At 44.7% G+C, this 12568-nt stretch overlaps 2 pseudogenes; one reads left to right on the plus strand and one right to left on the minus strand.

Annotated features, from left to right (window-relative positions):
- The first annotated feature begins 1076 nt into the window (after positions 1 to 1076).
- LOC132527875 (NADH dehydrogenase [ubiquinone] 1 beta subcomplex subunit 8, mitochondrial-like) lies at positions 1077 to 2806 on the plus strand (annotated as a pseudogene).
- A 3174-nt stretch (positions 2807 to 5980) lies between these two features.
- LOC132527885 (TLE family member 5-like) lies at positions 5981 to 7926 on the minus strand (annotated as a pseudogene).
- Positions 7927 to 12568: the final 4642 nt, after the last annotated feature.

Below are 12568 nucleotides of genomic sequence, written 5' to 3' on the forward strand. Positions count from 1 at the left end.
GGAACCAAAGTGCCACCATTCTCAGCAGAGAGTCTAGTTCAATCATAGTTTTGCACAATAATGTACATATCTTAAAACACTTATTTTTCTTTGTTTTAATCAATTTCTCTTGACTTGTCATTAGAATTTCAAGCATACTGCTGAATCATTATCTCTCTCTTTTTTTTTAAAGTCTTTATTGAATTTGTTACAATATTTCTTCTTCTTTTTTTTTTTTATGTTTTGGTTTTTTGGCCACAAGGCATGTGAGATCTTAGCTCCCCGAACAGGGATCGAACCCGCACCACCTACATTGGAAGGTGAAATCTTAACCACTGGACCTCCAGGGAAGTCCCCTGAGTCATTATCTCTTAAAACATGTCTCTTCCCTTGTTTATTTTCTGCACATGCGCGGTGGGACAGGAAGCAGCAGGAAACGATCCCTCACTGACTACTGTCATTCAGTGCTCTGCAACTTCTTCTGCTGCATGGTTTATTTATTTTTTTAATTCACACACACACTCACTTTATTAATGCTCTGCCCAGTCTAAAGCACATTACTGATGCTGCTTTACATTTGAGGAAATAGCAAAATATCACCAGTGAGCTGGAAACAGAGAAATAATGGAGACTTAGGGCATTGCAGTTTCCAGAAATGTCTTAGTTTTCCAGTAACTTCATTGCTTTGGATTAACATCAATCAACCAAATATTTCTAGAGTTAGTCTTATAGTGGGTGTTGTGTGAGATTCAAAAGAAGTATTTAGTTATTCATTCATCATTTAGCAAATGTTTATTGAGAGCCACCTGACAGGTGCTGGGGATCTACTGGAAAGAAATTACACATAAAGGTTTCAGTCTAGCCAGGTTGGCAGATGTAAGTGTTATGAGTGCTATGAAAAAAAGAAAAGCAGTCAAATTTATTTATTCAGCATACCTTTCTTGACCCACCTCTGCTTCGTGCAAAGCATTAATGTTACATACATTGGGAAGTGGATCAGCAGAGGCTTCCTGTGAGAGGAGTTGAGCTGCCAGCTGAAATGCAGGGACTTTCTGAAGTCGTAGGTGAATGAGTTGCCTTTGTAGTGTGTGAGCCAGATGTCACCAGGGAAGCACTGGCAGAAATTTCCCTCCTGTCTTCCTACTGCCTGCCACCCTGAGAGCCGCACTTCACATGGACTGCCATTTCAAGGGAAGCAGCAGGAGCAACTATGGAAGCCACCTGAAGCTGGCAGGTGGAGAGGTCATCAGAAGAACCTGCAGTGGCTGTGGAGGGAAAAGGAGGCAGAGAGAGAAATCCTGCCAGCCACGGAAGGTTCTGAACAGGCCCAGGTGAGGGTCTCTATAGGTCTCTATAGCCATGTTCCTGCTCTGTGCTCTGAAAATGGGAATTTCGATATCTTTTCCAACGTAGGTCTAAACCCTAAATCACATCAAGAACCATGCCTTCCCTCCCCTCAACCAACCATTCATTCCAGCAGCCATCAAATCAATCAGCCAAAACCTCACGTTTCTCACATTGGCTGGCCTTTCTCGTCGAGCTCTTCCTCCATTTCTTTCCCCTTCTGGATGGTTTCCAACCTTGGAGGCACATTGGAATTATCTGGGGGGTACTTGAAAATACTGATGCTTGACTTCCATCCCAGAATTTCTGACTTAGATGGTCTGAAATATGGCCTGGGCGTCATGATTTTTAAAAGCTCCTGAAGTAACTATAATGTACTAACAAAGTTGAGACTCGTTAGTCTAAAAAATAATGTGATCAGTGCACCATCTAATTCACCAAAAGAAAGAGAGCACTGCTAATCACGTTCATGTGTTTGTTGGGAAAAAAAAAAAAATCACAAGCTTAAATTAGAACCATAGGGTCTTTTTTTGTTTTTCTAAATTAATTAATTTATTAAGTTCTGGCTACATTGGGTCTTCGTTGCTGCGCGCAGGCTTTCTCTAGTTGCGGCGAGCAGGGGCTACTGTTCGTTGTGGTGTGCGGGCTTCTCGTTGCAGTGGCTTCTCTTGTTGCGAAGCACGGGTTCTAGGCATGCGGGCTTCAGTAGTTGTGTGGCTCACAGGCTCTAGAGTGCAGGCTCAATCGTTGTGACACACGGGCTTAGTTGCTCTGCGGCATGTGGGATCTTCCCGGACCAGGGCTGCAACCTGTGTCCCTGGCATTGGCAGGCAGATTCTTAACCACTGCACCACCAGGGAAGCCCCTGAACTGTAGGGTCTTAAATAGACATTTGGTTTAGGACTGTTGTCTATAAAGAGTTTCCAGGGAAGAAGATGAAGATGGCAGCGGCTGGGGGTTGGTCCTGGGAGACTGAGGGCTGCAGAGGACAGGCTGAAATGTGGTGTCGTTGGGAGCACAGACAGCCTCCCACATTATAAAGGACGTGCTCCCAGGGCCCTATCCCAAGACCTCAGAAGAATGGGCAGCCGCAGCCATGAAGTATAATATGCGGGTGGAAGATTATGAGCCCTGGCTGATGACGGCACGGGGTATGGTGAGGGATCCATGGTGTGTCTGGGACCACCCAGACCTGAGGTTGAACCAAGTCACTGGGACCTGGACGTGTACATCAGGAACTGTGTGCACATGTCCCCCATGCCTGCTTCTTGGAATCTCGTGTGTAAGCAGCTCTTCAACTTCGTGGCCTTCATGTGGTTCATGTTTTGGGTGGAGGAGAATTACCCCACCCACCAGCCCATGCGTGGAACCAAAGCAGCATCCTTATACTAATCTGCACCTGGAAGGGGTCCATGATCCCACCAAAGAGCCTGAGCTGCTGGTTTACTATGAGATCTGGGGAGGCTTTGTGCACCCTAAGTAACTCCCTCATCCTTAGAGATTGAACCTTAATGAAATCCCTAATGAAACAGTGGTGTGGAAGGAAAAAAGAAAAGAAAAAGAATAAAAGAGGTTCTAATCCAACTGTGGAGTTGTCTTGTAGAAACAAATCAAGAAGGAGGCAGTACAGTGTTAAGTCTGTGGTGGTGTCATCGACAGAGTGTTTTTGTCCCCCTTGAATTCATATGTTGAAATCCTAACTCCCAATGTAATGGTAAAAGGAGGTGGGGCCTTTGGGGGGTAACTAGGTCATGAGGGTGGAGGCCTCATGAATGGGATTAGTGCCATTATGAAGAGACCCCTAAGAGCTGTCTCTTCCTCTTTCTGCCATATGAGGATACAATGAGAAGATGGCAGCCTGAAACCCAGAAGAGAACTCTCACCAGTATCCACTTGGTTTCAGTATCTGCTTATTGTTTAAGCCATCCGGTCTGTAACACTTTTATTTTAGCAGCCCAAGCTGACTAAGACATGTTGTGACAATTAATCTAGGAAGCTGGCATAAGGTAAGGCAAAGAGTTGTAAACAAGCATTATCTTGTTGGATTTATCAGGAGAGGGCTTGCCCAGGGTTTTATGAGAAATTTTATATGATTTAATCATTTCCTTCATTTGGGCATGTGAACAAATATAGCTTAATGCATTGAACAGTGACAGATAGTCCTATGAGGAGTTGATGGCCTTCTTCAGATAGCTGAAGGGTTGTGTCATAGAATGAAAATTAAATTTATTGTTTGGAGCCAGAGAGAAGAATGAGGATCAAAAAGGAAATGCTACATGGAAGCATATTTACATTCAATATGAGGGGAGAGATGTTATCTTTTCAAAATGCTGCCAAGTAGTGAAATGGGCAGCCCCAAGAGGTAGAGACATTCTTGACTCACGAAATATTCAAAGATTGCAAAATCTTTTATTGGTTATTTTGTTTGTGAGAGATGTGTATATGTTAGAGAGATGGTAGGAAGAGTCATGACCTCCACAAGTCAATGTGATGTGAATGCTCCTGTTTAAACATGTACATATGTGTAACACATATTTAACAGTGTAGAACTTAGATTTTTCTTTATTAAAAAAATAAAACCTGAAATGAGAAAAGAGAATGCAGCCAAGGTTGAGGCTTGGATCCTATGAAAGTCAGGACATGGGTAAGAGTCTTTCTTCACATCTCTATTCCTTACACTGCTTAGTGTCACTTAGGAAAAGTGGCCTAGGATAGGGTTGGCAATCTACCATGTACATACAGAGGAGGGGCTTGGGTCAGCCATCAAAAGACTGAGATAAAATGCAGTGTGAACTTGATGTTCTCTAACCTTTCTGTAGCGTTCTCCTGCCTTGCATGAACCCTATTGCTTGACCCTCGAATCTCCAAACTATCATGTTGCCTTTCTACTGTCCAAAGCTGACCCCTACCTTCAGGGTGTCTGCTGCAGAATGCCGTCTGTCTCATGCCTGTAACTCAGTCCCTCCCCCTCCAACCTCCTCTCCAAACTTTCCAGTCTGTTCAATCTCCAAAGATAATGATCTGAGAAAGTTATATCAATATTAGTGTTTTGAATGGCCACTGGCTCACCTATCCTTAGGAAGCAAGAATGTAAGTGGAGGTAATGTAAGTGGAGGGGTATGTGTGGTGGATTTGGAGGGTAGAGGTTGTGCGTGGACCTGGGCAGAACCTTTTTCTTGTCCTCAGTCCTAGGGCCAGGCAACCTGGAAGCCCATTTGCAAGACTGCCAAATTTTGATTTGATTTATAGGTATAGAGATAAAAAAGTGCTACCCTTCTTAGACAAGGATTTCTTTCTTTTACAAAACCGGGCGTGTTAGACATCGTTCCTGTGTTATATCAGGAATAATTTCTATGAATAATAACTATGAAAAAATTCCCATAAACAGTTCAGTTTTAGCTTGGAAGAGAAAGTAAAAATGGCACATCTTCAAAGCAGCAGAAGAAATATTTGCATTCATAGAAAGAACATCATCTGTTTCCTGTAATGAACACCACTCTTGCAACACCTATGGGGCTTAGGGCTTCTCTTAAGAATTTTATTTCAGTGGAATGCCTAAAAGGATGAAACTGGGAGCTTTTTAAAAATGTTTAAATTTTATTTTGGCTGCATTGGGTCATCGTTGCTGCGTGTAGGCTTTCTCTAGTTGCAGTGAGCGGGGCTACTCTTCATTGCGGTGCGCGGGCTTCTCATTGCGGTGGCTTCTCTTGTTGTGAAGCACAGGTTCTAGGCGTGCGGGCTTCAGTAGTTGTGACTCGCGGGCTCTAGAGCACAGGCTCAGTAGTTGTGGCGCACGGGCTTAGTTGCTCCACGGCGTGCGGGATCTTCCCAGACCAGAGCTTGAAGCTATGTCCCCTGCATTGGCAGGTGGATTCTTGACCACTGTGCCACCAGGGGAGTCCCCAGGAGCTTTTTTCTTAAGAAAAAAATAGCAATAGATTTTCTTCTGTCTGGGAAGATTTTTTGAATCATTTTCCCCCTGGTTTTTATTTTTATTTTATTTACTTATTTATTTATTTAGAGTATCCTCATCTTTATTCGGGAAGGGGAGAAAGGGAATTCTGGGTTGTCACCCACCCTACCCTGCTCTGGGGGCTAAGCTTGCTGTCCCCAGCCCCTGTTTCTTTCGTGGGTGAGGGGGGAGGACCAGGTGGGCATGGGCATCGGGAACTAGTGGAGGCTGAGTTGGCGGGAGGGGGAGATGTGGGACGCCCAGGGCAGGGAGGGGCAGCTAGCATTGTGTTTGCATGCAGTGTCAGGGTGGGAGGCCAGCTGTGCCCGGAGGGGCCGGCAGGAGGACTGTCAGTTACACGTGTGTGAATCGGGGAAGTGCAGGTGGTGTTGGACCTCTTGAGGTTCTGCTCCCTTCTGAACTGGCCTCCCACTTGCACCTCCAGGCCTCAGCTTGCCTAATCTGTGGTATGAGCAGGTATTCACCCTTTGAGGCTGAAGGGGAGGAAGAGGGAGGCAGGGAGTCGGGGGTAGGAGCAAAGCCAGCGGGTAGCACACAAGCAGGGTGAGGGCCCCAGCAGGCGGCTACCATAAATACGACCAGAGTTTAGCCAATCCCGAGCTATAATGTGTCTTGAGCTGAACCTTCCTCTCTCTCTGTGTCCGACTCCCCTTTGTACTCCACCCTCCACATCCCAGCCACCCACTAATCCAGCTTCTCGCCATCATCCTCCTGGTGGGTGTCACTATCATGCCCGTTCTTGTATTCCTTGGAGATACAAGAGGAGGAACCCAGCACAGAGAGCGAGAGGAGGCCGGTGTCTGCGCTAGCTGCCAGCAGTGAAGGGGGCTGCAGCCTCCCAGGCAGTGGGGTCAGGGGCTGGGCCAGAGTCCGCAGCTGGGACAGCTGGTGGGCTTGGAGCTGCTGTCGGCTGATGGGGTTCAGCTCAGGAGCAGCGCCCTTCTTGGCCCTCTGCTCTTGGGGAATGTAGGGCCGGACCTACGCACATATCCCATTCAACCTCTTGAAGATTTCAGCCTGCTTGTGCGTCTTCACGTTCAAGCCGTAGAACATTTCGTAGTACGTCACTGTCGACTTTAAAAAAAAAAAAAAAAATGGGGCTTCCCTGGTGGCGCAGTGGTTGGGAGTCCGCCTGCCGATACAGGGCACACGGGTTCGTGCCCCGATCCGAGAAGATCCCACATGCCGCGGAGCGGCTGGGCCCGTGAGCCATGGACGCTGAGCCTGCGCGTCCGGAGCCTGTACTCCGCAACGGGAGAGGCCACGACGGTGAGAGGCCCGCTGGACAACGTGAGAGTTGCGAGTTAAGTTTTATCTGGAGCAAAATGAGGACTGCTGCCCGGAAGACAGCATCCCAGAGAGCTCTGAGAAACTGCTTCAGAGAGGCAGGCGGGAAGGTCAGTATACATGTGATTTTGGTGAAGGGGATACAGGCAATCAAGCACATATTTCTGCAGAAGGTTCCTGCTAGTCTCGTGAAGGTTACTGCTACTCACAAGGAGCAGTTGTCACCGTGAAGGATTTTAGTGCTTTTCTAAATACGAGGAGCTACAGGATCTGGGCCCGTAAAATTGTCTCCTGAAAATATCTAACTATCTGAAGGCCTGTTCTGCCAGTTTTTCCCAGAGCACCCAGTGCCTCATTTCTGCTCTCCACCTGAACTCCTTTCAGGGGGTGTTGAAAGTCAGCAGCTGCAGCAGCGCATGATTTAATCCTTGTAGGGGTCGATGGCAACTGCCAATGGAAAATGCCAGTTTGTAGTTGACGTCACATAATGACTCTGCATCTCCAGCTTCTCGCTGGCCTGCCTGTCACATTTGAGTTTCAGACTGTGGTACTGAGCTCTCAGCAGCTGAAACTCGTCTTTGATATGGTGGCGGGACTCTGGGGTGGTGAATTTGAGTTGCTGGGTTAGGTGCGATGAGCCGGATGCCTGCTTTGTGGAAACACCTTGTTAGTCGCGGTGGGGGGCGCGGAATGCTTCCCAGCCGTGCGCCCAGGCTAGGACTGCTCGTGGCGCCAGGTGGCTGGGCCTTTGTCCAGGAGGCACAGATCCGCAGCTCCTGGGGCCGCCGCCGCAGCCTCCCGGCACCTGGCCTCACCCGCTTCCTGCTTCCTGGTTTTTAAATTATGTCTTTTACATGTCTTATCCAAATTTTGTCAATCAGACTTCTCTCCCTCCCCGAAGAGCAGAAATAGGTCTTTTCTGTGTGGAGGTGTTTTTTTTTTTCTTCCATTGGGGATCAACTCTCAAGACAGGATGTGGGTAAGAATAGCAAACGTCTGAGAAAGCGAGCTGCAATATATTTTATTTCCCCCCGCCATAATCAAGGACTAGCAGTCAAACACAAGTTAAAATTTCCTTCTCCTCAACGCTGTCAACCTCACTTCTAGAAATTCTTCTGGGAAATTTTATCTGGTTGACAACTGGAAGAATAACGCAACACACATGTTCACACACATACATGTTCATACACACACACAGCCTAGCTCTCCCTTTGGCCTCACTTTTGCTTTCACAGGCATTTATGACCAGTTTGAAAGGGGACTTATAGTGAGGTGGCAATGTCCTAAAATCTCATTGTTTGAGGAGCATGGCCCCCAGTAAGAGTTACCGCCTGAAGTCGCATGTTTCCCTCGTGTTGTGTTCCTGGGTTGGCCAAGCCACAGAGACTGGGCAGGAAAACGACCCATTGGCATATAGGTAGGCAGGTTCACTCCTGATTATGTAGAATAGATCAGGGCTATCTTTCATGTATTTATGAATTTATGAATCACTGGGAATCCTATTAACGTATAGATTAGAATTCAGTGAACTTCTGGAATAGGGCCCAAGAGCCTGCATTTCGATGTGTTTGCAGGGGGAGAGGTGAGCTCCTCTCCTTCTCCTCCAGCCATCTTGAGCTCCTCCCCATGGAGTCTGCATTTCTAACAAGTTCCCAGGTGATGCAGATGCTGGTGCTCTGTGGCACAGAAGAGCACCTCTCCCTGACCTTCTCTTCTCTACCTTCCCATCAGAAAATTTTAGAACTGGAAGGGATCTTGAACATCTTGTTGAATTACTCCTAAAATACTGGCCTATGGAGTGGTCTCATCTGAACAACTGTGGGAGCTTTAAAAACCTAGACTCCCAGAAGTTCTGATTCAGTCCCAGGCATCTGTATTCTTTCAAAGCTTCCCAGATCAACTGGAGGTGAAAAAAGGCTTTGAACTATTAACTGTCTCCTTTTATAAATAAGGAAACAGGTTGTGAGTGATTACATGACTTGCCCAATAAGACCTAGTTAGTGACAGCAATGGGACCAGAACTTAGAGACCCTTTCCAGCTCACCGCCCTCCTATTTCCTTTTTGGCTGCCCAGGGCAGTAGCTTATGCTAAGAAACGAAAGCAACTTCCCACCCCAATTCTTTAGGATGAATAAAAGCCAAGTCCAGTGCTGTTTACTGGCATGCCATTTCACCCAGAACATTTTCCTCTGCTGGAAGCAAGCCCAAAGAGGTCTAATGGGCATTTGTGTCTATCCTACTCTGGCAGAAAGTTGCATGGACAAGTGCACTGTGGAACCGGAAATGGACGTGTTTCACATGATATTCTCCTGGGAGATAATTTCATACTTTAAAAGGTTTTTGTTCCTAGGTGTTTTGGACACCGAATGAAAATATCTGTGCTTTCAGTGGTTTCCATGTAATCAACAATCCTAAAATTGACATGTTGTCATCCTTTCTTCCTAGAACCTGAAGCTTTCTTGTTTATTTTCATCTCAGCTGCCATAGCTCCTGGATTGGGTTGCCTTTATCTGGTCTCTTTAATTTTTGGTGAAACACTGAAACTTTGCACGAAGTCAACTTCTCCCTCCTTACTGAGCTCTGCCAATTCGGAGAATGGAACTGTGGTTTGGGTTATTCCTTCTGTCTGGGTAATTCCTGCTTTACCATTGTTGGTTCTTTGTCTTTGAGAAGAAAATCTCTATTAATGTTAAAGAAAAGTATATGCTGGTCTTGTTCCACCTAAATAGCCCTGTTGTCCAGTGTGAGGAAGTTTCCATGCTTTACAAGGGTTTTCTCTGCAGTATCTGCATCTCCAAGCTGGACCATCTCCTCTCCAATTACAGTGAGATGTCTCAGCCAGAGAACCTCTCCTACCCATCCTGAAGCCACTCTGGGCTGCTCTGGCAATTAGAAACTCCAACCTCTGGTCATCCCCTAAGGAATTTCCTGGTAAACAGGACATCTTGTGACCCATCCTTGGGTTTCTCTGCTAGAGACAAATCTATTCTTGTCCTATGAATGCTGCCTCTAGAGAAAGAATAAACATAGAAAGAGCCTTCTTCGAGTGAATTTTCTTTCTAGAGCAGCTTTTAAGCAAGTGGCCTAAGACTAATTCTTGCTTAGGGACACTGCAGACATTTTCAGGGCACTGACTTTCAGCAGGTGCTTTCATTATACAGTGGGCTTAGCTTGGACTAAGAATGAGATGGCTAAGTGCCAGGCTCAGCTCCCCTCTGCATGGTCAGCTGTCCTAGAGAGCTTCAGGCTTCCCACTCTTATAATGGGGATAATGTCACCTGGACTATTTAAAATGAGAGCATGAAATGGAAATCCATGGGACATCCAGATATTTGAGGATGTCCTCCAACATCTAAGACAAAAAGCAAAATAATCAAGGAGAAACCTCCCAGAGGAAGCAGAGGCAATGCAGCAGCAGAATACTTTGGAATAAGAAGGTATGCTATCCATAATAAAATTACTTAGATGCTATATAAAGATGGAATATTCAGAAACAGCAAAAAAAGCTTTTTAGAAATTAAAAATAAGATAGCAAATAAAAATTTAAAGGGTTGGAACTTAAAATTGAGGATACCATCAACTTTAAATTGTAAGTGGAGCAAAAACACTAGGAGATAGACAATAGGAGAGAAAACAAAACAAAATAAGAGATCAACCCAGGAGGTCCAACATCAGTCTAATAGGTGCCACAGCAAGCGAGAACAAGAGAAAATGGAGGGGAAGAAACTATCAGAGAAAGAATACAATTGTCCAGCACTGAAGGATAAAAGTTTTCAAATTTAAAAAGTTCACTGAGAACCCAGCAAAATGGTTGGAAAAAAGATCACATCAAGGCAGATACTTGTGGCATTTTAGATCACTAAGGATAAAGCTAAAGCTTTTGACTTCTTGACTTCAACATTGGAAATTAGATGAAAATGGAGTAATGTCTTCAACCTACAGAGGAGAAATGAATTTCATCCCCAAACTATCCATCAATATGAGTATAGAATAAAAACAGTTTTAGACATGCAATTTTTCAAAAACTTTACCTGTCAGACACCTGAGGAGGCTCAAGCACAAAGGGAGTTCAAGGAAGATGCACAGAACTCAAAGCAGGAAGCACCTAGGCCTCATGGGAACTGGAAAGTCTTAAGGCCACAACCTTCTCCATCTTTTTCTGTTCCTTTCTGGAGCTGTGGTCTCTTACCTCTGCACATCTTCTTTCTCCTTTCAATGTAGACCACTTCTGTGAGTCTTTCGGTTTTTGTTCAGGCTCTGGATTGACTGGGATTCTGATTTTGCTGGTGCTCATAGGGAGAAAATGGAGAGAGAGAGGTTCTTGAATACCTCTGACTAATAAACAGAGACAATCACAGATTTAAGTTCCAGAATGATTCAGAGAAGCTATAAATCATTAAAGACCACAGTGCTAGCTGTGTATTACAACTTGAGGTGAGCAACAGAGCCTAATAATTGTTCCCCAATATCCACTCTCTTCTTTCTTTTGATAATCAAACCCCCACTATTTACTTAGGTACATGACTGCCCAGGTAGAGACATTCACAGGCCTCAGTTGGAACTAGATGGATGTGGCCATGTGACTAAGTTTTGGTCAATAGAATGTTAGCAGAAATGATGTGTCCACTTGTAAGTAATGTCTTGCCTTTCACTGCCTCTTTATCCCTTCCCACAAACCAGAGCATGAATGGAGCTTCAAACACGAAGATCAGACTCTGGGACAAGAGTCATCAAACTTTAACCCATGGGCTAGATGTGGCCTGCCATCTGTTTCTGTAAATAAAGTTTTATTGGAATAATGCCATACCCACTCATTTATATGTCTATGGCTGCTTTCATGCTACAATGCAAGACTTGAGAAGTTATGATGGAGAATGTATGGCCCACAAAGCCTAAAATAATTACCATCCGGCCCTTTGCAGAAAAAGCTTACTGATTCCTATTCCTGTTCTATGATTATGGAACAACAAGAGAGAAGGAGCCTAGATACCCAAATGACCCCATGGAATGGAGTCTATTACTTGCCTAGATTATCTGCCTACCTCTGGACTATTACCAGAGAAAAATAAATTTCTCTCATTTGGGTCACTACATATCTGAGTCACTTATAGCAGCTTATTTAAACTTAGTATGGTACAAAACAATATTGTAACAAATTTAGTTTCCTATAATGAACATATAATGAGTAAATTTAATGTTTCCATAACAAATAATTAAAGGTAGCTTAGCCACAAGATTAGGGTTATGTAAGACAACACTAATTACTTAAGACACGATTTAAAGGGAACTCTTACAATCATAACTCGATAGAAAAAAATGTGAAAACAACTTACAGAATATGTATATATCTGACAATATGGTGTCACTAATGTAGTTTAATATTTACATTCACAAGTTTTTCAAAGTAAAAGTCTTCTAAATACTCTCCAGTTTTTACTCTTATTGAATAAGACAAAATGACTGGTTCAGTCTTGTTTCTTCAGAGCAGCTGTCTACAGGGTCTACTTTCTTGAAGTTCTCCAATAAACTGCAGATTGAGACATGTTCTTTGCCTTCAACTACAATTTCTAGCCGAGGCTGAATTTAAAAATATGTGTCTCAAGGTCGTGCAATCGTTATTACTATCTACTTCCAGAACATTTGCATCACCCCCAAAAGGAATTCCATATTCATTAGCAGACACTTCCCTTTCCCCCCTTCCTCCAGCTCCAGGCAACCATTAATATGCTTTCTGGCTCTATGAATTTGTCTTTTCTGGGTATTTCATATAAATGGAACATGTGGCCTTTTGTGACTAGCTTCTTTCACTTAGCAATCTCTTCAAAGTTCATCCATGATGTAGCATATATCAGTACTTCATTCCTTTCTTCTTTTTCTTTTTTTTTTTTGTGGAACGTGGGCCTCTCACTGTTGTGGCCTCTCCCGTTGCAGAGCACAGGCTCTGGACGCGCAGGCTCAGCGGCCATGGCCCACGGGCCCAGCCGC

This window comes from Lagenorhynchus albirostris, chromosome 1 (assembly GCF_949774975.1).
Source record: "Lagenorhynchus albirostris chromosome 1, mLagAlb1.1, whole genome shotgun sequence".
Lineage (NCBI taxonomy): Eukaryota > Metazoa > Chordata > Mammalia > Artiodactyla > Delphinidae > Lagenorhynchus > Lagenorhynchus albirostris.